This window comes from Hemicordylus capensis, chromosome 1 (genome assembly GCF_027244095.1).
Source record: "Hemicordylus capensis ecotype Gifberg chromosome 1, rHemCap1.1.pri, whole genome shotgun sequence".
In the NCBI taxonomy this organism is placed as follows: Eukaryota; Metazoa; Chordata; class Lepidosauria; order Squamata; family Cordylidae; genus Hemicordylus; species Hemicordylus capensis.
In genome coordinates, this window is record NC_069657.1 from 56602176 (window position 1) to 56625498 (window position 23323).

The following is a 23323-nucleotide window of genomic DNA, read 5'->3' on the forward strand; positions in this document are numbered from 1 at the left end:
ATATTCATTTTAATTATAAAATACATAACCTACTATTCCTGGCAATTGTTGCCTAATTGATACAATACAAGTGTTAGAACCTTGCAGAGTATTATATATAAATTCTGAACTGAATTCCTACAAGTTTTCCCCAAGTTGTATAATGGGCCCAATTACTTTCCCTCTTTTATCCAACTTTCTTCATAAAACTGCAATGATGCAATAAAATGTCATCCTCAAAAATGATTGTCTAAATGATTCATCCATATAAATCCCATGTAGTCACACTAGGATTTCAATTATAATGGATAGCACTGAAATTAACACAAAATCTGGCACACTATAATTACAGAAAGCAGCATTTATTCTCAACCTGTTGTAGATCACGTTAAGTACATTGCAGAGTTTCAGCATCATATGAATAATATGCTGAATCTCTCAAGCATAGATTTTAAAGAAAACCCTCTTGTTACTTTTGTAATGTTTGCCTCTTTGTTTTTGAAACCTTATCTGAAAATATTCTTTGATTCATGTAAATGCAAAGTACATCGAAAGTTGTGTGCACATCAGCATGGTATTATGCAGCACTCCACTAAGCACTTTGACATTTAATATATACATAAATTATTTCTATGCAATATATAGTAAAAGTATGAAACAAGAATAGATCATTAAATACATGAGAAACAGAAAGTAAGGGTTAGCTGCTACATGGATTTCAATAATTCCTATATCCAGGCAAATATCCCAGTGAAGCCAGTTAGAGAGTAGGAGACAATATGCATGGGTGTTGTTGGTTAGGAATAATAAGCTTTTCCATGAAGCCAGTTGTATGCTCTGTCTCTAGAAGTGACTTTCAGACAGTCTATCCAAAATTAATTTTGATAACTCGTTCTTCAACACATTATGTCAGCAGGGAGGGTTGATCTCATAAGTTCCATATAAAAATTGATTTTGTTCAAGATCAAACTGCATATTGGCTATTTACTCTGGGTACTGTATATTCCTGTTCCATTTTATGCTTTTAAATTGATTTTTTGTATATATTTTCTCAGAATTGAAAATTAAAGAACTGAATAGTATTTGAGCCTAATCAATTCGCACTGGTTAACTGAAAGCACTTTCAGCTCAGTTTTGAAGAGTTTGTAAAACAAAATATTTATTCTCTTGTAACATTTTTGGGCACAACAGATCCCACTGTTGTGTCTCTTAATATAGCAAAAGGTTAATGTTTTTATAAGATAAATGCTGTTAAGGAACACAGCTGTAGTAGCAGGATTTTTGCCAAATGCTAACTCAATACCCAGTGAAAATCAAACTCAGTTTCAGTGTTTATATTGTTTTCCCTACAAGTGTATGTGTATATATATATGTATGTATGTATGTATGTACACACACACACACCCATTATTTGGCCTGCTTTTTTTTTAGATTACATGCTTTCATTAAAAAGTTCCAAAACACCATTTCAAATATAGCTGTATTTGCACATCAGACAAATCCTCCTCCCACCTTGACATGTCACTTCAACTCTAGGTGGACCCATCATATAACCTGAGATGGAACTTTAAGTGCATTTACATACATGTGAAACATGTAATGCTATGACTAATTTTAACTCACAGGGCAGAATTTAAATAATTAGTTACAAGAAGTCAAACTAAAGGAAAAGAGGAGGGAAGAGATGGTTAGAGGCAGAGTAGTAAATTGTTCCATTTTTGCAGGTAATCTAAATGCAAACTAGAAGCAACTTATCATGAGAATGGATTTTCCACCATCTGGTCAAATAACAGGGGATTTGTCTAGTGGCAAGCAAAGAATGGAATGATGTGAGAAAGATTAGCGGGCAAGTCCTACAGTTGGCTAAAATGTATTTTGTGCAAACAAGAACAGATGACGCCTTAACAATTACACCTGTCAAAAACTCCAGAAAGCAATCCATCTCTGAACAGCCCAGTTGAAAACAGGCTAGTTCATAACAAAATGAATTTTTTTAAACAATTGCCAGGCATAACAGTTTGATGCATGACAAGCTTAGGAAGTCATGTTCCACGTTCAACTGAAACCTTAACTAACTGGACCCTGGCTTTTTGTGATAAGTAAGATATTAAACTGGCGGGGGGCGGGGGTCCTTTTTCTGAAGTAATGCAAATAACTGGCAGTTTCTCAAAAGGCAAGAAATTCAGTGTTAAACCATATCTTTTACCTAGCATGCACAGGTATTTTAACATTCTCAGAATGATGGATATGGTTCAGGGGCAAATCCCCACGTATGTGTATATAAGTTAAATTTAGCACTATTTTTATCAGGCTTTTAGGTCTCACCAGTAATCAAAGAACTCCCTAGAATTTTATGTGTGTCAAACGAAGTACAGTATAATTCTGGAGGCTTAAAATTTTACCTGGCCTTGAAGGGTGAATCTTACCGAATAACTAAATTTCTGCAGAAAAGACATTTCCTTCCAGCAGGATATATGGAATTAGATGCATAAATTATATTTTACTTAATGTAATCTGGTTTTTATTATAATGCTGCTGACTATTTATACCAGTTTTCTATGGGCAATATCAGGATTTGTAGTCCTTGAAAATACTGTGGATACAGATATAAATATAGAATACATACACACATATATCCCAAACCAATTTTAGACACTTGGCTTTCTCTAAAATAAAATGCCTCAAAACTTTCCTATAAAGCTTCTCCAAAGAAAAGACCATCCAATCCTCCCTCTTGTTAACCTAGATTAATATTAGCAATTAGGAACAGCACTTTTCTCTTTCCCAGTGGCAACATATTGTCTAGCTGTTTGCTCTTAGGATGATGGAAGCAGCAGAAGCTGCTCTACCAGGTTCCTTCTAGACTAGAGGTTCGACAATACTGCTACATATAAGCATTTTCTGGCTTGTTCCAGAAATGCAACACAAAAACAAAAAAAATAGTCCATGGCTGGAAATACATTCAAATTATGTGCTCCACTGTGACAGAAGATAACAGAAGTGCCAATCTCATAGTGCCAGTTCTACAGATCCTTCCATCCCTTGTGATGCTGATAGGAACCAGTCCTGTTCTATGCTCTAGGGCTACAGGTGTGTGTGTGTGTGTGTGCTGAAAAGAAGCCCCTAGGTTCTGCAGGGGGCTATTTGGAAGCAAGGATGTGAGTGGCAAAGGAGAAAGGGCTGCCCTAAGCCTCTTACCAGAAAGAGTGTGAAAGAACAGTGAAATTGTGCAGCTTTGCTCCACTTCCTCACAGAGGATGCTCTTATAAATGTTGTAGCTCAAACAGAGGGAGATGGGCTCAGGTTTCCCATAGTTCAATTCGGGATCTAAGTTTATATTATACCTTGGCACACTATTTTTATTACATGCTTTTATGTTTGATAAGATTTTTCATTTCCACACTACCATTTTTGTTCTCAGTATCATTGTCAATACTAATGTATAGAAGCAGAAGCAAGGGCACATGATAACTAATGGTAGCTGGAATGGTGCAAAAGGAAGATGTGCTCCTGTGGTCTCTATCCTCTGCCAACCTTTTTTTCCCCTCCCCTCCTTCGTCCAACACTTGTCACTGCCCTTCTCTTCTTCCTCCCTCCACCCTCTTACCATCACAGCAACCATGGTGGCAGCAAAGAAGATAAGAAAGGGGAGGCTGGCAAACATATCAAGGTGCGAAGTCTACCAAAAATCACCTTTGGGGTAAGAATGGGCAGAGTAAGATAATCCCACATATGAAGTGAGCTAAAGGTAAAGTAAAGTGTGCTGTCGAGTCAGTGTCAGCTCCACAGAACCAAGTGGTTGTCTTTGGTAGAATACAGGAAGGAATTATCATTGCCTCCTTCTGCGCAGTGTGAGATTATGCCTTTCAGTATCTTCCTATATCTTTGCTGCCCAATATAAGTGTTTCCCATAGTCTGAGAAACATACCAGTGGGGATTTGAACCAGCAATCTCTGGCTCACTAGTCAAGTCATTTCCCGCTGTGCCATTAGATGGCTAGAAGCAAACATACTTGTTCTATTGTCCTCATATTAAGTATGGTGCAAGTGGTAGATATGTATCAATTGTGGCAGGCGGTTTATCCACAAACACATAATTTTTATTCAAGATAGGTGGCTTCGTAGACCTCCAAATCTATTCTCAGTCATCTACCTGTGGACTGATTCTATTTCAAAATCAAATACAGGAAGGTGGGAAACAGTAAACATTTTGGGGGAATTGTGGGATGGAGGAAAATATGGAAATAAAACATTATAAAATCCAAAACTCACATAAGACAGAAGATAATGCAGTAGAAAACCACTACATAGTCAGACTTGGGCATTTTTTATAGGTCCAGGGCTTACACACTGCACTGAGAAATGGGGACAGTAACAGGTCCACCTGCACTGCTGCAAGAATTTAAAAGACACACCCATGCTGCTGTGGAGATGACTGTGTCCCTTCTTGACAGAGGCTCCACAGTTATTCACTCCCTGGTAAACTGTAGATTAGATTACTGTAATGCACTGTATGGGCTCCTACTAACTCCTACACATTTGCATGCTGTAACAATACTTTCCATGGGAATAATCGAAATATGGTTGCAGCATGTGATTATGCAGGAGTTAGCAGGAGTGGAATAGACCCACTTCCACAGCAACGTCAGTGTGTTTTCTAAATCCTTGCAGCAATGCAGGGGGACCTGTTACCATCTCTATTTCTCTGTGTGGTATGTAAGCCTGGGAAAATAAAAAGGTATTTATCTGGTGCTCAAAAAAAGATAGCATAGGTGCCAGATAAACCTATGGGAGGAGAGCTGATCTTGTGGTAGCAAGCATGAAATGTCCCCTTTGCTAAGCAGGGTCTGCCCTGGTTTGCATTTGAATGGGAGACATGTGTGAGCACTTAGATTTTCCCCTAAAGGGATGGGGCCACTCTGGGAAGAGCATCTGCATGCTTGCATGCAAAAGGTAGGTAGGTAGGTAGGTTGGTTGGTTGGTTGGTTTAATATGCCACCTGACTCCAAAGGCTCTAGACAAAACAAACACAGGAAAATCAAAATAAAACAAACTGTTAAAAACAACAATTTTTTTTAAGTCCAAGAGTAATAAAAGCCTGGCTTTAAAAACGTGTCTTAAGTGCTCTTTTGAAGGCTGGCAAAGATGTGAAGCCACGAATGTCTAGAGGGAGCACATTCCACAGTCTATGAGTGACTACAGAGAAGGCCTGCTCCCGAGTCACTGCCAGACAAGTTGGCAGCATACGAAGACGGAACTCAATGTGCAGTGGGGATCATGCAGAAGAAGGCGGTCTCCTAGGTAACCCGGTCCTAAGCCATTTAGCGTTTTAAAGGTAATCACCAGCACTTTGTATTTTGCCCTGAAACCTATTGGTAGCCAATGCAATTGCTTTAAAGCAATCTCTCCAACTGTTTATATGGTCTCTCTGAGAGACTCTGGAGACCAATTTAGCTGCTGCCTTTTTAACCAATTGAAGTTTCTAAACTGCATACAAAGACTGCCCCACTTAGAAAGCATTGCAGTAGTCAAGCCTAGAAGTTACCAGAGAGTGCATCACAGTTCTGAGATCCCTATCTTCAAAGAATGGTTGCAGCTGTCGTATCAACCAAAGTTGATAGAAAGAGCTACTGGCCATAGTCTCAACCTGAGAAACCAGAGTGAGGTCTGGGTCCAGAAGCACTCCCAAGCTACATACCTGTTCGTTTGTGGGTAGTGCAACCCCACTCAGAACAGGGAAGTCTATTTCATCCCTCAAAGTTTGGCCCCATGAGTACCTTCGTCTTGCTTGGAATCAGCTTCAATTTATGAAGACTCATGCAGTCCATTACTGCCTGTAAGTAGACATTTAGGGTGGTTATGCCATTTCCTGATGATGATGTTGTGGAGAAATAGATCTGGGTGTCAGCATATTGATAACATCCTGCTCCAAATCTCCTGATGATCTCACTCAGCGGTTTCATGTAGATGTTAAAAAGCACCAGAGATAGGATGGAACCCTGAGAGACACCATACAATAGCTAATTTCAGAGAGCAACTATCTCCAAGAGACAACATCTGGAATCAACTAGAGAGATAGGAACAGAACCACTGCAAAGGAGTGCCAACTATTCCCAAATCCCCCAAATGATCCAGAAGGGTACCATGGTTGACAGTATAAAAAGCAGAAGAAAGGTCCAAAAGTACCAACAGAGTCATACTACCTCTGTCCATTCCCTGGTAAAGCTCATCCATAAGGCCAACCAAAGCGGTCTCCACCCCATAGCCTGCTCTAAAGCCAGTAGGGGTGTGCACGGAACCGCCAACTGCGGTCCGGCACTGGGGTGGGGGGTAGCTTTAAGAGCGTCGGGAGGGTTTACTTACCCCTCCTGCCGCTTTCCCCGCTGTGGCGCCGTAATTCTTAGAGTAATTGGGGCAGCAGGACACCTCCCTGCCGCCCCTTCCCCGACGTTGCTTGAAAAAACTCCCAGCAGTCCTTTGCGCGCACGCACGTCACAGAGACGTGAAGCACGCACTTGTCTCTGTGACGTGCATGCGCACGTGCAAAGGACTGCTAGGAGTTTTTTCAAGCAACGTCGGGGAAGGGGCGGCAGGGAGGTGTCCTGCCGCCCCAATTACTCTTAGGATTACGGTGCCACAGCGGGAAAGCGGCGGGAGGGGTAAGTAAACCCTCCCGCCGCTCTTAAAGGTACCCCCCACCCGAACCAGACCGCCCAGGTCCGGACCGGTCCGGAGGCTTCTTCAATGGCCTCCGGACCAGTCTGGGCCCATCCCTAAAAGCCAGTTTGAAATGGATCTAGATAATCACTATCTTCTCAAACTGGCTGGAGTTGATCAGCCACCAAGGATCCAAGTTCCCTCCCTGGCATCTCCAAGATAGGGCTGAGAGAGACTCTTGCCTGCAACCTCTGAGGAGCCATTGCCAGTCTGTGTAGTCAACACTGAGCTAGATGGACCAGTGATCTGACTCAGTTCAAGGCAGCTTCCTATGTTCCTAAACATGCCTGGGAAAAGAACTCCACAGGCAAATTGCTACAATTAAGGCAGCCCTCTCTCTGATCACCACCTTCACATCAAATTTGGTGGAACACCAACAGAAGAGACTCTGAGGATGATCTTAGGGCAGTTAATGTGGAAGCAGGTGATCTTTCTGGTACCATGACAGGCTCTAAAGGCTAACACTACTCATTGGAACTGAAGCAGAAGTCAGTACAGTTGGCAATGGAAATGAAGCAGAAGTCAATCTAGTTGGCAAGTACTGGCAAAATATGCTCCCAATACCTCATCCAATTAACAACCTTGCAGTGGAATTCTGAACTGCAGTTTCTAGACAACCATCAAAGGCAATCATATATACAATGCACTGCAGTAATCTAATCTCTAGAGATGTCTGCATCAGGCAGTATAGGAATTAGATAGATAGATAGATAGATAGATAGATAGATAGATAGATAGATAGATAGACAGACAATCTAGAGGCTACCAGTGTGTGGATAACTGTGGCAAGGCAGCCTCTGTCCAGAAGGAGCCTTAGTAGGTGCAACAGCCCAAGCTAAGAAAAAGGCTTTCCATGCCAGAGGGTCTACTTGGGTCTTGAGTGACAAAACTGGATCAAGGAGCACTCCCAAACTGCGGGAAGGACAAAGCCATCCATAATAGAGAAGGCAATCGAGCCATCTAGTGCAGACGAACCACTCACCAAGAGAATCTCTCTGTTGTCAGGATGAACTTTAGTTTATTGTCCCCCATTTAGTCCATTACAGAGGCCACATGCTGGTGAAGCAATGGAAGTGCTGAATTCCCCTTTTCACATCTGCACAAAAAAGCTCAGTTATGTGGAGTGAGTTGTCACCAGTATCCTGATAATACTTAGCTCTACTTCTCCTTTAATCAGATATAAAGGATTAATATAAAGAGAGAGGCAACAAATGTTTGGGATTGGATGTTAAGACCAAAGAGATCAAATCTGGATCAGGGTAAGATTTGAGAGCTAGAATCAGGAAGAAGTGTGCTCAAGGTTTAGGAATGATGGGAAAATAATTGGTTCAGCAATTGGCTCCGTCTTACAGAATGTTCTTTCCTCAAAACAGTTCCTCTAGCAATGGAAGACAGATCATTCTGGAAAGCATTTCCTGTTAAACAAAAGCTGTAGCAATGAAGGGTAATGGATGTCATTGAAGTCAACCCAAAATCCCAGCCGATTAATTTGTGGCTACAAATTGAAAGCAGGTAGTAAATTGAGCGAAGAGCACATTATTCCTCTTGTTTGTCCCTGATTTTTGTCAGATTACCAAAACTGATGAGCCAAGCTTACACTCTCCAGCATATCACAGAAGAAAATAGGGATGCACTTGGAACAACCAATTCTCATACCACATATTACTGCCAAAGCCCCCCATCCACTATTACACATTGCTGAAGACAGGATTCCTCATACTGCATAACCTTCTGCCTTAATCTTATGCACCCATGTACATGTAGGTACACTAGAGAAATAATGGATCCACCCACCCACTTGGAGTTTTAATTTCTGGGGAGGGAGCTGAATCCTTAGAATTGACAACTCTAGCACCTCATGTGAAAAAAAATCCCCAAGATACAAAAATAAGGACATTGATTTATAAGGGACAGATTCTAGAAAAATAGGGAATGTTCCTGATAAACAGAGGCAGTTTGAGTTTATGGGGAGGCCACTAACTCTTCACTTGTTCCTGCACGGTACTCTCTGGGGGGAGTAGAGAGTCTTCCACTGCTTGAAGATTTTGTGCTAAGGTTCAAGCCTTCTTTTCCCTCACTTTTAAGTCCCTAAAATGTTTGCAGGTGGGTTTCCCACTTTATCAATATCTGTATCTTCCATAAAGTATGGGTTCATATGTCTAAACGTTCTTGATTTTGTGATGTCAGAGCCAATACTGGAAATTAAAAGAAGTGTATGCTTTGTTTTTAAACAGCAAACGGTAAACAAATTTCACTGTAAACAAGTGAAAATGATGTATAGTTGATAAAACTGTACATCATTTAACCCATTACAATATTGTAACTTTTACTCTTTTGAGCATTTGTATTACACACATCACAATGTGTGTTGCCCAAACCTGTGCATTTATTTGTTCATAAGAGGGGAAAATATTAGAAAGAGTTGGAAATCTGATAGCCAACACAGTAGTGGCTGTTTTTTCTAGCAATGGATAAGCACCAAACTCCATGGCTAAATCTTTTTATCATCCATCAGCTGGCATTCGTTCCATTGATCTTGAGGTATTGTTACCATGCCTGCAGACCATGGCAGGGACAGACTGAGTTTTGCATGAGTGAGTCTTTTCTTCTCCTTCTGAAAGCAAACAGAGGGTACTTTTGAGATACTTGCTTGTGTGCCCTACTTGTTTTCTCTTCTGGAAAAGCTACAAGGTTGCAGTCAAGTACATAATGCTGATTACGTTCAATAATGCTGATTACGAGAGATACGTCACAACTGACACTTGACGTACTCCTCCATCCCTTAAGGGTCATGTAGTGAGGCCACTCCGCTTTTTACTACCTACAAAAAGTTAACAGCTAGGCAACTAACAATTATTTATTTGGAAAAAAAACAGAGCCTTTACTCTTATCAGTGTGTCTCCTCACAATGCTCTCCCCCCGTTTGTTTGTTTTTTACAAGTTTAAGAATTTTGGAAGGAACTCAACTTGCTAGAAGGCCATCTCCAACTCTGCTACCACCTGCAGACCTTTCTGCTCTTCATGTACTTTTAAAGGAACAAATCACTGGGATTTGTTTTTAGCAATACATTTATGAATTAGTTGATATAATGGTGACGCAATACACATGATGGATCTGCTACAATACTTCTCTCCAGATGTTTTTTATTGAGCAAGTTAAAACATAAAAAGGGAACTGCAACAAAGAACATTTCAATGTATATATGTCAGCTTCAGTATTCTATGAATAATGAAACATTTGTGAATAATGTCTATCCAGCATCTCCATTGAAACCTTCACATAATTAGAGAACCTTTGCAAATTAACTGTCTTGTTCGAAAACTAAAGGTATTTTAAAATTTTAAGGCAAAACCAAAAGACTGGGAAATCTTGCTGCATACCCGAAGTTGTATGTATGTATGTATAGTAACATATAATTCCTAGAGATGTAAATTTTGAAGTCAGCGGGGGGGGGGAGTTGTTTTTTAAATAAAACTGGTAAATTGAAAATATGCATAGTGCTTTCTTTCTTATCAAATGAGAACTTATTTAATTTTACTAAAGTAATAAATTATCATATGCATTAGCATACAATTGTGCTATCTGATGTTTATCATAAACAAACATCTGGTTTATGAATATCTATCTATCTATAGAGATATAAAATTTAATAATAATACAATTACAATTATACCAAAGATGGAAATGCAAGCTGCTGCACCTGAAGGTATCCAAGCACAAAGAGTTGTGCAGTGGAAAACAGGTTTGATTTCTCGACACTTAAAAAGAAACACTTTTAACAGAAGTTAAAAGACATTTGATAAAGCAGCAGTGAAGCAAGAGAGATATAAACCCATTGCCTCTGTGTCATTTTTTTTTAAAAATCTAAATGTCCCCCATAAGCTGCTCTGCTCAAACCTCTGCTGGGGCAAAGAACACATATACTTCTAACATGATCCCCACCCACCCAGCAACACAAATAGCAACTTGGGCAGCAGCAATTTAGATCAGGAAATGGTATGGAAGGACAGTTAAATACCTTCTCCTCCAGCACCACTGTTCTAAACAAAATTGGAGCCCACTGTGATAAAGTAAGTGGGGTGGGGGGATAAAAGCAACATTGGGAAAACTGATAACAGATCTCCTGCATCATATCTGTTTGGATCCTCTGTCTATCATGCAGTGGAATCTATGGTGGTCTAGAATTCAACAGAGGCCTTCCCAGAGGCATCTGGTGGGCCTCTGTGTAAAACAGGATGCCAGACTGGTAAGGCTTGGGCCTAATCCAGCAGGGCTGTTCTTATGTTCTTAACAGGATGAACTCCTATGTAAGTGTGCCAGGTGCGGAGCCAGCTGAATGGCAGCATGGGTCCGGCCCCACCCGGCAGCCCCTCTGGCGACGTCCAGTGCACATGACATCATGCACACAGGGCGTGGTTCGGGCTCCGGAAGAGCCCTGAGCAAACTCCCCCTGCCCATGCCTGGGCTCCGGAAAGCCCCAAGCAAAATCTCCCCTGTCCTTTTCAGGCAGCATTTCCTGCCTGGCAGCCTTTTATTTCCCTTTCTCTCCCTCCAGCAAGGGAGAGAAAGGGAAACAGATGTTGTTAGGCAGCAAGAATTGCCTGGAATGAAAGGGGAGAGCTCACTTAGGCTCTCCAGAGCTCAAGGCCACATCCCTGTGCATGACATCACAAAGGGTCATCTCCAAGATGACCCAGAGACCAACCTGGCTGCTGCGTTCTGGACTATGTACAAAGGCAGCCCCACATAGAGTGCATAGCAGTAATCAAGTCTGGAGGTGACCAGCAGATGTACTACTGTTCTGAGGTCATTTATCTCAAGCAATGGACACAGCTGGCGTATCAGCCAAAGCTGATAGAAGGCACTTCTGGCCACTGCCTCAACCTGGATCACCAGGGAGAGGTTTGTGTCCAGAAGCACCCCCAAACTGCATACCTGTTCCTTCTGGGGAAGTGTGACTTCATTCATAACTAGCAGATCAAAATAATTTCCCGAGTTCCGACCCCGCACAATAAGTACTTCCATCTTATCTGGATTCAGCCTCATCTGGATCCAGCCCATCACTGTCTCTAGGCAGGCATTTAGGGAGGTTATGCCTTCTCCTGATGATGTTGACATGGAGAAAAAGATTTGGGTGTCATCAGCATACTGATAACACTCTGCACCAAATCTCCTGATGATCTCTCCCAGTGGTTTCATGTAGATGTTAAACAACACTGGAGACAATAGTGAGCCCTGAGGGACACCATACCCAAGTTCAGATTTTGAAGAACAACGGTCCCCAAAGGACACCATCTGGAATCTGCACAAGAGATAAGAGTGGAACCACTGCAAAGCAGTGCCTCCCACGCCCAACCCCCTCAGACACTCCAGAAGGATACTATGGTCAATAGTATCGAAAGCCGCCAACAGGACCAACAGAGTCACACTGTCTATTCCCAATTGGAGATCATCCATCAGGCCAACCAAGACATCTCCACCCCATAGCCTGCCGAAAAGCCAGTCTGAAATTGGTCTAGATGAGGATTCTCAACATTGGGCCCCCAGATGTTATTGGACTTCAACTCCCATAATCCCCAGCCCCAGTGGCCTTTGGTTGGGGATTATGGGAGTTGAAGTCCAATAACATCTGGGGACCCAAACCTTGAGAATCCCTGGTCTAGATAATCAGTTTCATCTAAGACTGCCTGGAGTTGGGAGGCCACCACCCTCTCAATTATTTTGCCCAACCACAAAAGGTTGGAGAGAAGCCTATAGTTCAACTCCGAGGAATCCAAGACAGGCTTTTTCAGAAGTGGTCTAATAATTGCCTCCTTAAGGCAAGGAGGCATCCTGCCCCCCCCCTCAGAGAAGGATTTCCAATCTAATCCAATCTAGATTTCCAATCTAGGAGAGTCCTTCCAGGGCTTTCTGAGCTCTAATGGCTTTTGCACAATGGAGCGTGTGCCAGGAGAGTGGGGAGGACATTCATCACACCCCTGCAGTTCCTTGAAGTGTGCATGCTTTGTAGGATATCAGCTACTATTTACTCAAGACTGGATAATGTCAGCATTATTCAGAAAAAGAACAAACAAAACCTTCTTCCTGTGTTTATCAGACAGAACAGTAGTAATTACACCTCACAAGTAACAATCCTCTTTCAAACTGTATCCAATACCCTCAAAGAAAAACAGACTTTACCTGTAGCCTAACAGATCAGAGTGTTAAGGATTATATGTTAAACTTGATATATTAGTTAAACTTTATAACATTGCACTATTTAATACTGTATCATCATTTATTACTGTATCATTATTTTCATAATGATACAGTACTATCATTATGATAATAATGATATCATTATAATTAATATGATGGTAATATCATCATATGGTACATATATATGCTGGTAACTTCTAGGCTTGACTACTCTAAAGCACTCTACGTGGGGCTACCTCTGTATGTAGTTCGGAAACTACAATTGGTTCAGAATTCAGCAGCCAGATTGGTCTCTGGGAACACACAAAGGAACCACACAACACCAATTCTAAAAAAACTGCACTGGCTGCCAATATGTTTCCGAACAAAATGCAAAGTACTGGTTATCCTCTCTAATAAAACGCTTGGTGTCCGTCCGTGGACGGACACCAAGCGTGTGTCCGTGCCTCCCTGCCCTGTTCTGCGCCTGCGCAAAGCGCAGGCGCAGAACAGGGCAAGGGAGACACACTCGCCAGTACCCGGCAGCCATCTTGGGCGGCCAGAAGCGGCCGCCCCGAAGAAGCCGGGTAAGCGGCGGCGGGGGACACTGGCCGAGGAGTCGGCGGAGCCATGGCAGAGGCCTGGCCGCCGCCGCTTACCCGGCTTCTTCGGGGTGGCCGCTTCTGGCCGCCCAAGATGGCCGCCGGACGAGGCGGCGGAGAAAACGATGCTGCGGTGGGCCTGGGCAGTGGTGGGCCCGTCCAGAGCCGCAGGCGGCGGTGGGTGGTGGGCCCGGCCGGAGCCGCGGGCGGCGGTGGGTGGCGGGCCCGGCCGGAGCCGCGGGCGGCGGTGGGTGGCGGGAAGGGGAATGGTGGCGATGGTCTGGAGCGCACAGCTCCACTAGCGCCCGTTATCCAACGGGCTAAAAAACACTAGTTACCTATAAAGCCCTTAATGGCTTAGGTCCAGGGTACTTAAGAGAGCGCCTTCTCTGTTGTGAACCCTGTTGGAACTCGCTCGCTGCGAAATAAGAGCATCTCCCCCGCCCTTTTTTAAAAGGAGGACCATGAAGACGTACCTATTTTCCCAGGTCTTCAACTGAAACAAATTTTTTGAATTTTAATGTGTTTTTATCTAGTTTTTAATTTTTTTATGAATTTTAAATGTTTTATTTTATATCATGTTCTAATTCTGTGCACTGCCTATAGATTTTGATATTGGGCAGTATATAAATTCAATCAATCAATCAATCAATCAATCAATCCATACATCCAGTAACTGCAAATAAATTAAACCCATGAATTTCATTTAAATAACAAATAATGTGGTCTTAAAACTATCACTGTGTTTGTTTTTCTAATCAGAATCAGTTTCTCAAAGATCAATAATTTCTGATCCTAAACTCTCATTTCTGTTCCATGGACTCCAAAGGACTGAAGGCTTGCGTGAAAAAAGCTCCTCTACTATTTTAAGCTTTTTACTTGGTTTGGTGTACATGTTTCCAAAACAGAACAATTTCTTCCACATCTTATAAAGATCAAGAATTTCAAGTAGGCATGATGATGTGAGAGGGCTACATGTTTAAACTACACAGAAATCGTAACGGATTACTGTTGTTATTAGAAAGCATGTGGTGGGAATGAAGGGCAGCTTTTAAATAAAATTGTATTTTATTTTAAAATCTAGCCTTAAAAAGCATTTCATTCACCCCTCTTAATGACAAAAATATTTCATAGGAATTTTCCAAAATGTCAACGCTTGCACTGTAAAAACTGAATAGAAAATCCCTTGGGGGAAACCCAGGAAAATATGCTTCTCCCCCACCCCATTTTACCAGGACTTTGGGGATTACTATGGCTCCATGTTCCTTTCTTTCAACATATTCTTGAACATAATTGTGGTCTCCACGTGATTTTTAGAGGATCAACCAAGATGGTTTTAAAATTAAATTATTGTGCTACTTTTATGTAAAATGGGGAATACCATGGCGTTGGGGGGAGTGGCTGCACTATTAGATAGCGTGCCTCAGAGAGCACATTTTGGGATATCATTAAAGGAGAACAAGCTGTCATTTCGTTTAATATTATTATTTCAGCATCAGAGGGGAAGAGCGAGTGATTTCAATTTTCTACACCAGGCACCAAAATATCTTTCTTTAGTCATCTCTGCAGAAGGTGCTATACAAATCAAATCATAAAGACAATGTGTTGAGTAAAGAACGCTTCGCTCCACTAGAGTAGAGATTTGTAACAGTAACAGAGACCTTGGACCCAAGTATCATGTGGGAATAGAAGCATTAATTGAACAGAAGTATTGATAGAAGTAGAACCTTTGAATGCAGAATTTCCTCTCACATGTCTGTAATGTTATGGGTAGGAAAGGTTGCATTATCAGAGTAGCAAGAAGTCTGCTTCCTTTGCATCTTACCAGCAGCAGCTCTATTCAAATGCCAAAAGGAATCCTGCAGTGACTTGCCATTAGTACTAGTGCCTACTGCTGAGCCAGGGCCGATCCTGGAAATTTTAGATTTACTGGGTTAAAAGTGGCTAATGCCATGCCAGCTTGGCACAAAGAAACTAGCAATGAAAGAGTGCATTGGCTTAATAGCTGTTTCATGTCTATGTTAATAAAATATTACATTTCTGTGTAATAATCTGAAGATGGCCCTTTTTAATAATTTGTTTTGCTTTCTTTGTTAGTGAATAAACTTTCTATAACTGGATTTGCAGTGACATACATTTTTGCATGCCTCAGTTTTAATACTTTTTGCCCAATAAATAGGGGAAGTGTATTTGCTAACAAACATGGAAACAGAAAATAGCAGCAAGGATCATGGGGAATGTATTGAACCAGGATACATTTTTAATGTGTGGATTCCTCCTTGAGGTATGACACACTCCCAGGACTTATGTGAGGGTCACTGTCACTAAAAGTAAAGTCCCTGAATGATTATGCACAAAGCTATGCAAGAGAGAAGCTGACAATTAGGGAAAGATCAGGGGATCATTTCAAGGACGCTAAGCATCCTGCTTTTAGAACTATTTGTGTAATGACTGGAGATGCACACAAAGAATTTTCCAGGCAGAGTTCAGTGGACTGGCCAGATGACTCTCCACTGGTACAGCTAGCGCAAGGTGAATGGGCTTACTGGACTACAAGCTGAACATGAGCAGTATGATGCAGCTAATCCTGAGCTTTCGTTAACAGACGCATCATGCGCCAGACAATATTCCACACTATCCTGCAGTCAGACCTCACTTGGAATACTGGCTGGCATGATGAGGAAAATTACTCAAAGTCGTCCCATTAAAAGTAAGCATTTCAATTTCAACGGGACTACTTTGAGCAATTTTCCTTATGTCAGCCAGTGTGACAAATTCTAGGCAGTGTATTTTAATAAGGACACTGATAAGTTAGAAGAGGTTCAGAGTAGGACAACAAAGATGGTGAAGGTTTTGGAAATCAAGTCCTATGAAAAGCAGTAAAAGGAGCAGGGTATGTTTAGCCTGGAAAAGAGAAGACAAAGAGGAGTTATGATAGCCATTGTCAAATATCTGAAGGGCTGTCACATAGGAGAAGGAGGAGAATGCAGAAAAAAGAGAGAACATAAGAAGAGCCCTGCTGGATCAGGCCCAAGGCCTATATAGTCCAGCATCCTGTTTCACACAGTGGCCCATCAGATGCTTCTGGGAAGCCCACAGGCAAGAGGTGAGGGCATGTCCTCTCTCCTGTTGTTGCTCCCCTGCAACTGGTATTGAGAGGCATCATGCCTCTGAGGCTGGAGATGGCCCATAGGCACCAGACTAGGAGCCATTGATAGACCTGTCCTCCATCAATTTGTCTAAGCTCCTTTTAAAGCCATCCAAGCTGGTGGCCATCATCACATCCTGTGGCAAAGAATTCCATTGATTAATTATGTGCTGTGTGAAGAAGTACTTCCAGTTGTAGGTCCTAAATTTCCTGACTTTCAGTTTCATGGGATGACCCATGGTTCTAGTGTTATGAGAGTGGGAAAATTATCAAGAGGACATGTTCTTTGTTGTTTGTGAAGACAGGACTAAAGTCAACGGGTTGAAATTACAACAAAGCAGAATTTTGTTAGAGAAGCAGGAGGGTGGACTAGAAAAATTCCAAGAACCCTTCAAACTCTAAATTGCTATGATCCCAAGTCCCAGCTCCTCTGGATAGCATGAAATATCTATCTATCTATACAATTCACTAAGACATACCTGTGGCTAATCCCATGCATGGCAGCTATCACGAGATTTTGCGAGGGAGGGAGGGGGAGCGGAAGGGGAGCGGCCAGCAAAAGTGTCTCACCTTCCTCTTCCCCTCCCCTCACTTGCGAAATCTCATGAGAGCTGCCACTGGTATGTCGTAGTGAGTTATATATAGAAGCTATTTCATGCTAACCAGAAGACCTGGGACTTGGGATTTGTGGAGGAGAGAGACAGAAAAAACTAGGGGTGCAGGTGCTCTGCGCCAGGTCAGCTAGTTCTATTTATAATGAGGCCTTGCATAAAGGAAATAACATTCCTTTGCACAACCCCAGGGAAAGAGGAAGCCTTGGAGTTATTTATTGTTTTCACATCATTGACTTATGTGAAAGCAACTCTGTGACAAAGCTAGTAGATACAATTTGCATTCTGCAAGCACATATTTGTTCTGAAATACCACTACGAATCACCACTCCTTACTTTCAGCAACGGTGTGAAAGAGCAAATCCCACTACTCTACAATCTATCGTAGGTGTAGTTTGGCTTCCTGTTTACAGAAGTACAGACTTCAGTTTCAAGGCAGAAACTTCTATAGAAGTACTGGATTCTGTTTTCAAAACTGCACAATCACAGTTGTACAATGCTATCTCCATTAGAAACATTGCATAACACCACATAACTGCAACTGCACAATTACTGGCACAAGAGCACTTTTGTGCAACACCACAGGCATTGATTTAGACACCTGAGCAACACGTGTAGTTAATACATAGGCACACTGTGGGATGTCAACCACTGAGTTATATGGGCAAGGTTTAAACACATACTTAATTCTGCCATTAACTCAATGAGATTTCCAAGCAGTTAGCAATGAATTATTCGATATTGATTGTGCCCAATATATATCTATTTTTAAATTAGCAATTCCTCCTTCACCTCCATTCTTTACAGTTGTTTCTGGATTTATTTAATAAGATCTTTCTATCCTGCCTCTCAAAGATTCCCAACACTGACTTGCAACAAAAGCCCCTTTATGATACAGCTATGGCAGTCTATTGTACAATGAAGAAAAGCAGAGTAGGACAGGAGCCCATAACAGTTACCACAGCATCCCTGTACCTTTACCACTGGCACAATGCATGCATCAATAGAATTCTATAGTAAGGAGCAAAGAGGACTTTTATAGCTTTTAATCAGAGCAGAGCCAGGCAACTCTGTCCCACTTGCCAGGGATAAAGATGCCACTTCAGTTGTTCCACCAAAAGCTTCTGGTTCCACCACTGCACCTAAGATGCAGCCACCTCCCATCAGTCGCCCAGCAATTATTGCTGCTACCTATTCATTTAACATTTTAAAATGTTACCTGGAGCTTTTCAATGTCTTCTGTAATCTTGTGTATGGGAAATAATTGCCATTACATATAAAAGGAAAAAAAGGAAAGAAATGAGAGGAGGGGAGCTAGACACAAGTACTCAACCATGCCCAAGAGTAGTGATAAAATGCATGACAAGAGCTCAAAAAACTAAATATAGGAGAGCCAATTATTAGGGAAACTGGATTGCACTGGCCAGACTAGAAGCATCAGGTTGGTGGTTAAGCAATTTTCTGAATAAACCAAGCAAATACTATGCAACTTGGCCCAATCTCTTGTGAAACCAATTTTTTTTAATCCAAAGATCTGTTAAGTGTTAACTTACAAGTATAATATAGGAATGTTTTGAAAATAGAAGAAAACATAATCCTCCTGCAAAGAGCCCACAATGTTTCTCTTTATATGAAAAATAATTTTTGTTTCCCATTATACACCGAGGCTGCACAACTTTGGCCCAGTGTTCTCTCTAATATTTTTCATCTGGGTGCAGAATGAGTTTTGTTCTGGGTGGCAGTATCAAGGCAGTTTGTGCACACATGCATTCAGAGTGGGGCCTTCCTGATTCAACCTGAGCGGGATCTAAAATTTACTGAGCGGACATCAAAAAACTTGTGCGCATGCGCACATGTGCAAGCCTTAGAGAGAACACTGCTTTGGCCCCCTAGCTGTTTTTGAACTACAACTCCCATCAGCTCCAGCCACAGTGGCCAATAGTCAGATATGATGGGAGTTGTAGGCAAGCATCTGCAGGTGGGCCGAAGTTGTGCAGCCCTTGTCTACACTAATAAGGCACACAGAAGAATATGTCTTGTCCTCTTATTTATTTCTAAGAGCAGCTTCACACAACACACAAAAAGCCAAAGTTCTGGTTCCCAGAGTTTGGTAGAGATCCTGACTTCCAATGGGGTGTCCAGCATGTCAACATTGATCACGCTGTCCAAACCCACCAGGGTTGGCATATGCTACCCAGTTTACAGTTCCAGACTTGACAGCTGTACCAGACTTCAAATCATGATTACAGATGGGTCCAACACCAGAGGCTGAGCAGAATATGCCAACACTGGTGGGTTCAGATGACGTGATCAGTGTCAGTATATCCCCACCCCTCAGAAGTAGGGCTTGCTGCTGAACTCCAGGAGCCGGAGTTATGGCTTTTTATGTGTCATGTGAAATGGCCCTAAGTTCTGCATTGGTAGTTACAGCTCAATGCTTGGCACTAAATCCATTTGAGTTAAGTTGACAATGATCTAGATGATACAGAAGAACTTGCTTCTATGGTAACTTCCATGCAGTTGGAAAATCTACTGCACTATTACTACAAATATCAATATTCTGCTTTTCAAGCAAAGTTTCCAAAGCGATTTACATAGAGAAATAATAAATAAATAAATAAGATGGATGAATCTAAAAAGATGAATCTAAAAAGAAACACAAGATGGACACCAGCAACAGTCACTGCAGAGGTACTGTGCTGGGGATGGACAGGGCCTGTTGCTCTCCCCCTGCTAAATAAATAGAATCACCACTTTTTAAAGTTGCCTCCTTGCCCAGTTAGCAGGGGCAAATCCTACTACTGTCTTAGGGCAAAACTACACATTATAAAATGGACAAGTCTATATGTAACCTCCAGGTTCGGAGGCAGCATGTCTCTAAATATCAGGGAAGCAAAAGTAGAAGTGGGCTATCTGTCTAAATATTCTACTGAGCTTCCTAGAAACACCTGGTTGGGGCCACAGTGTGAAACATCTCTCTGAACTGGGTGAAGTTTGGAAAAGAGGCAACTAAGGGAAGACATGATTGAGGTGTATAAAATTATGCATGGAGTAGAGAGAGTGGACAGAGAGAAAATTTTCTTCCTCTCTCACAACACTAGAACCAAGAGTCATCCCCCAAAACTGGAGCCAAGGAATTTTAGGACCAACAAAACGAAGTACTTTTTCGCACCACGTGTAATCAATCTATGGAATTATCTGCCACAGGATATGGTGATGGCCATCAGGCTTGGATGGCTTTAACAGGGACTTAAAACACATTCATGGAGAACAGGTCTATCAGCAGCTACTAGTCTTGTGGATATAGTCCATCTCCAGCCTCAGAGGCAAGATGTCTTAAATACCTGTTGTAGGGGAGCAACAGCAAGAGAGAGGGCATGCCCTCACGTCTTACCCATGGGCTTCTGGTGGGCCACTGTGTGAAACAGAATCATGGACCAGATGAACCTTGGGCCTGAACCAGCAGGGATGTTCTTATGATGCTGCACTAGACCAACCTCTGGTCTGATCAAGCAAGGCCATTCTTTTCTTCTTATGCTCTTACAAATAATTTGTTATTAAAGAATCATGCTTAAAGCCATCTCTCTCTTTTAACAAGAAGTAGCTGTCAGGGACCAGATTCCAATTGGGACCATAGCACACAGGCCCTCTATACTATTTTCCTGTTGAAAATTCCCCCTGCCCCAATGCAGTTATTTTCAGCAAACAACAAAAATCACTCCACAGCTGCCAAGATATTTCCTCTACTAAGCATGCCTCTTTACACAATTATTATAAATGTGTAATTTGGCTCTCAATATGAGAAAATGAGAACTGTAATTCTGAAGCCATGTATTTTAGGACAGTCGCAATAGGACTATTCTCAAGTGAAGGGTTTTTTGCTTTTAAAAAAAAAAGGCTAAGTACTTCACCAATAGAGGATTAAACAGCAAGATGTGTGAGTCATAATTTCCTATACCCTAGTAAATTTAACAAAATAAGCCATTAAAGCAAGCCTACAGGATGCAGGGATTTCCCATATTTTAAAATCCCCTATCTATACCACATGAAGGCTTTCAAGCGACACATGTAGAAGAACTGGTCTCTATTAAACAAGTTTCTTCTCAATATCTTTAAATAATTTCAAGATTTATTATTGTATCTATTTTAATGCCAAGTAGCCAAAAAACAACAACAAAAACACAATTCTAGATAAAATCTGACCTTTCTTATAGAAAATTTTGTTTCAGGAAAACAAGTAAACAGTAATGCAGCAAGTAATCTTGACACGTGTATGCAATTCATTAAAACAATTAAATTTACAGAGTTAGGAAAGGGCTCCTGAGAATCAGCTTCCTGAAGTTTGACTTGGGCGGATGCCAAAACGTTTCAGGTTTAGTACTCGGGAGTATTGTTTAGAAGATAAATTGCCTGATATCAGATTTTGGAAAAGGTAGAATTACTATCAAGTCTTGTTTCATAACAACTCATTGGAGAGAAGAAACCCTGTATTACTCTTTCATGCTTACAATGAAGTAGTAATATGACTTAGGGGAATTTAAGTTTAATAAAATGTTTTTAAAATATTTGTATCAAGAAAAAACAATCCACTATATTGCAAGTTTAGCAAACAGCTTCAAACAGATTCAGAGTAATGTGCAATGACTTGTTTTTTACCATTAAAAGGTGGTAATTTCTACTAATGGGAAAACTTTCAAATTGATCCCCCTGCTTTCTCCCCTGGAAAACAACAGCTGTGCGTCGGCTCCTTCTAAAGAATATGGGTTGGAACCTAGCTTTCAGTGGAGCACTGCTCCATTGTCATAGGTTCCCAGCAAGAAGATGCTTCCAGCACAAAGATCCCTTGCATGAACACAACACTTCTTCCATCTCAGAAGGAGCTTCAGACAAGGAGGAGCACTCCACTGAAAGTTAAGGTTCAACCTATTATCACTGAATCATTTCATTCAAATAATGGCATGTGTTTACTTATGGATTTACTCTTAAGAATAAAAATAACTTTCAAGTAGAATGAATGGGATCTACTTTCCATTTCTTTTAACATGGTGAATCATGTAATAGCCTACAGAGGTGTCATGGTAAAGAAGTAGTGCTAATTAGTTCAATGGTCCCCACCTTGTTTTAAGATGGCAGATTAAAATTAAAATATCATCAGGATCCCCAAGATCCCCAGTCCCCTTCCCATATTGTAAAGTGATAGTTAACATAATAGGAGTGGCTGCCATCCTGAAACAAGACAGCAGATCGTAATACAAATGCCCCCAAGTTGGACTCCCTCTCATATAACATAAAGTTGGACTGTATTCATCTTCAAAGGCATGAACTGTAACATTTTTTGCAAGAAATCATATGGAGTTATTTGAGTGGCTGCCATCTTGTTTCAAGATGGTGGATCAAAATAAAACCACCGCCATCAAGATCTCTTAGGACCATCTTTAATGTACTGCAAATTTGATTTGTATTGGACCGTAAATACAAATTTTATTCAAGTGGCAAGGGGGGATGGATGTGGTGATCTCATAAGCCTTCTTCAAAATAGGCTAAAAAAAATGTACAACACAAGAACCATGAGACAGTTCCTTCATGCTCTGTAGGGATAATTTCTGCTTATCTGTAACACAGATTCTCTTTTTGAAAAAACTGTATATGTTTATCTCTCTTATACACCAATCCCTGTCATTCCCAGTATCTACCCAGGCACACATTTATTGGTTTTGGTCAAATCTCATTTCTTGTACTTGGATACAAAAAATTTGGATACATCCAAGTGTTGGAGAGGAGAGCTGGTCTTGTGGTAGCAAGCATGACTTGTCCCCTTAGCTAAGCAAGGTCTGCCCTGGTTGCATCTGAATGGGAGACTTGCTGTGTGAGCACTGCAAGATATTCCCCTCAGGGGATGAAGCCGCTCTGGGAAGAGCAGAAGCTTTCAAGTTCCCTTCCTGGCTTCTCCAAGATAGGGCTGAGAGAGATTCCTGCCTGCAACCTTGGAGAAGCCGCTGCCAGTCTGTGAAGACAATACTGAGCTAGATAGACCAATGGTCTGATTCAGTATATGGCAGCTTCCTATGTTCCTATGTGTTCACTGGGGA

At 41.5% G+C, this 23323-nt stretch overlaps 1 protein-coding gene across 13 annotated transcripts in view; it reads right to left on the bottom strand.

The window, feature by feature from the left end:
- Nucleotides 1-23323, bottom strand: part of NPAS3 (neuronal PAS domain protein 3) — a 1129936-nt gene that overhangs the window by 963783 nt on the left and 142830 nt on the right. The window lies entirely within an intron of this gene.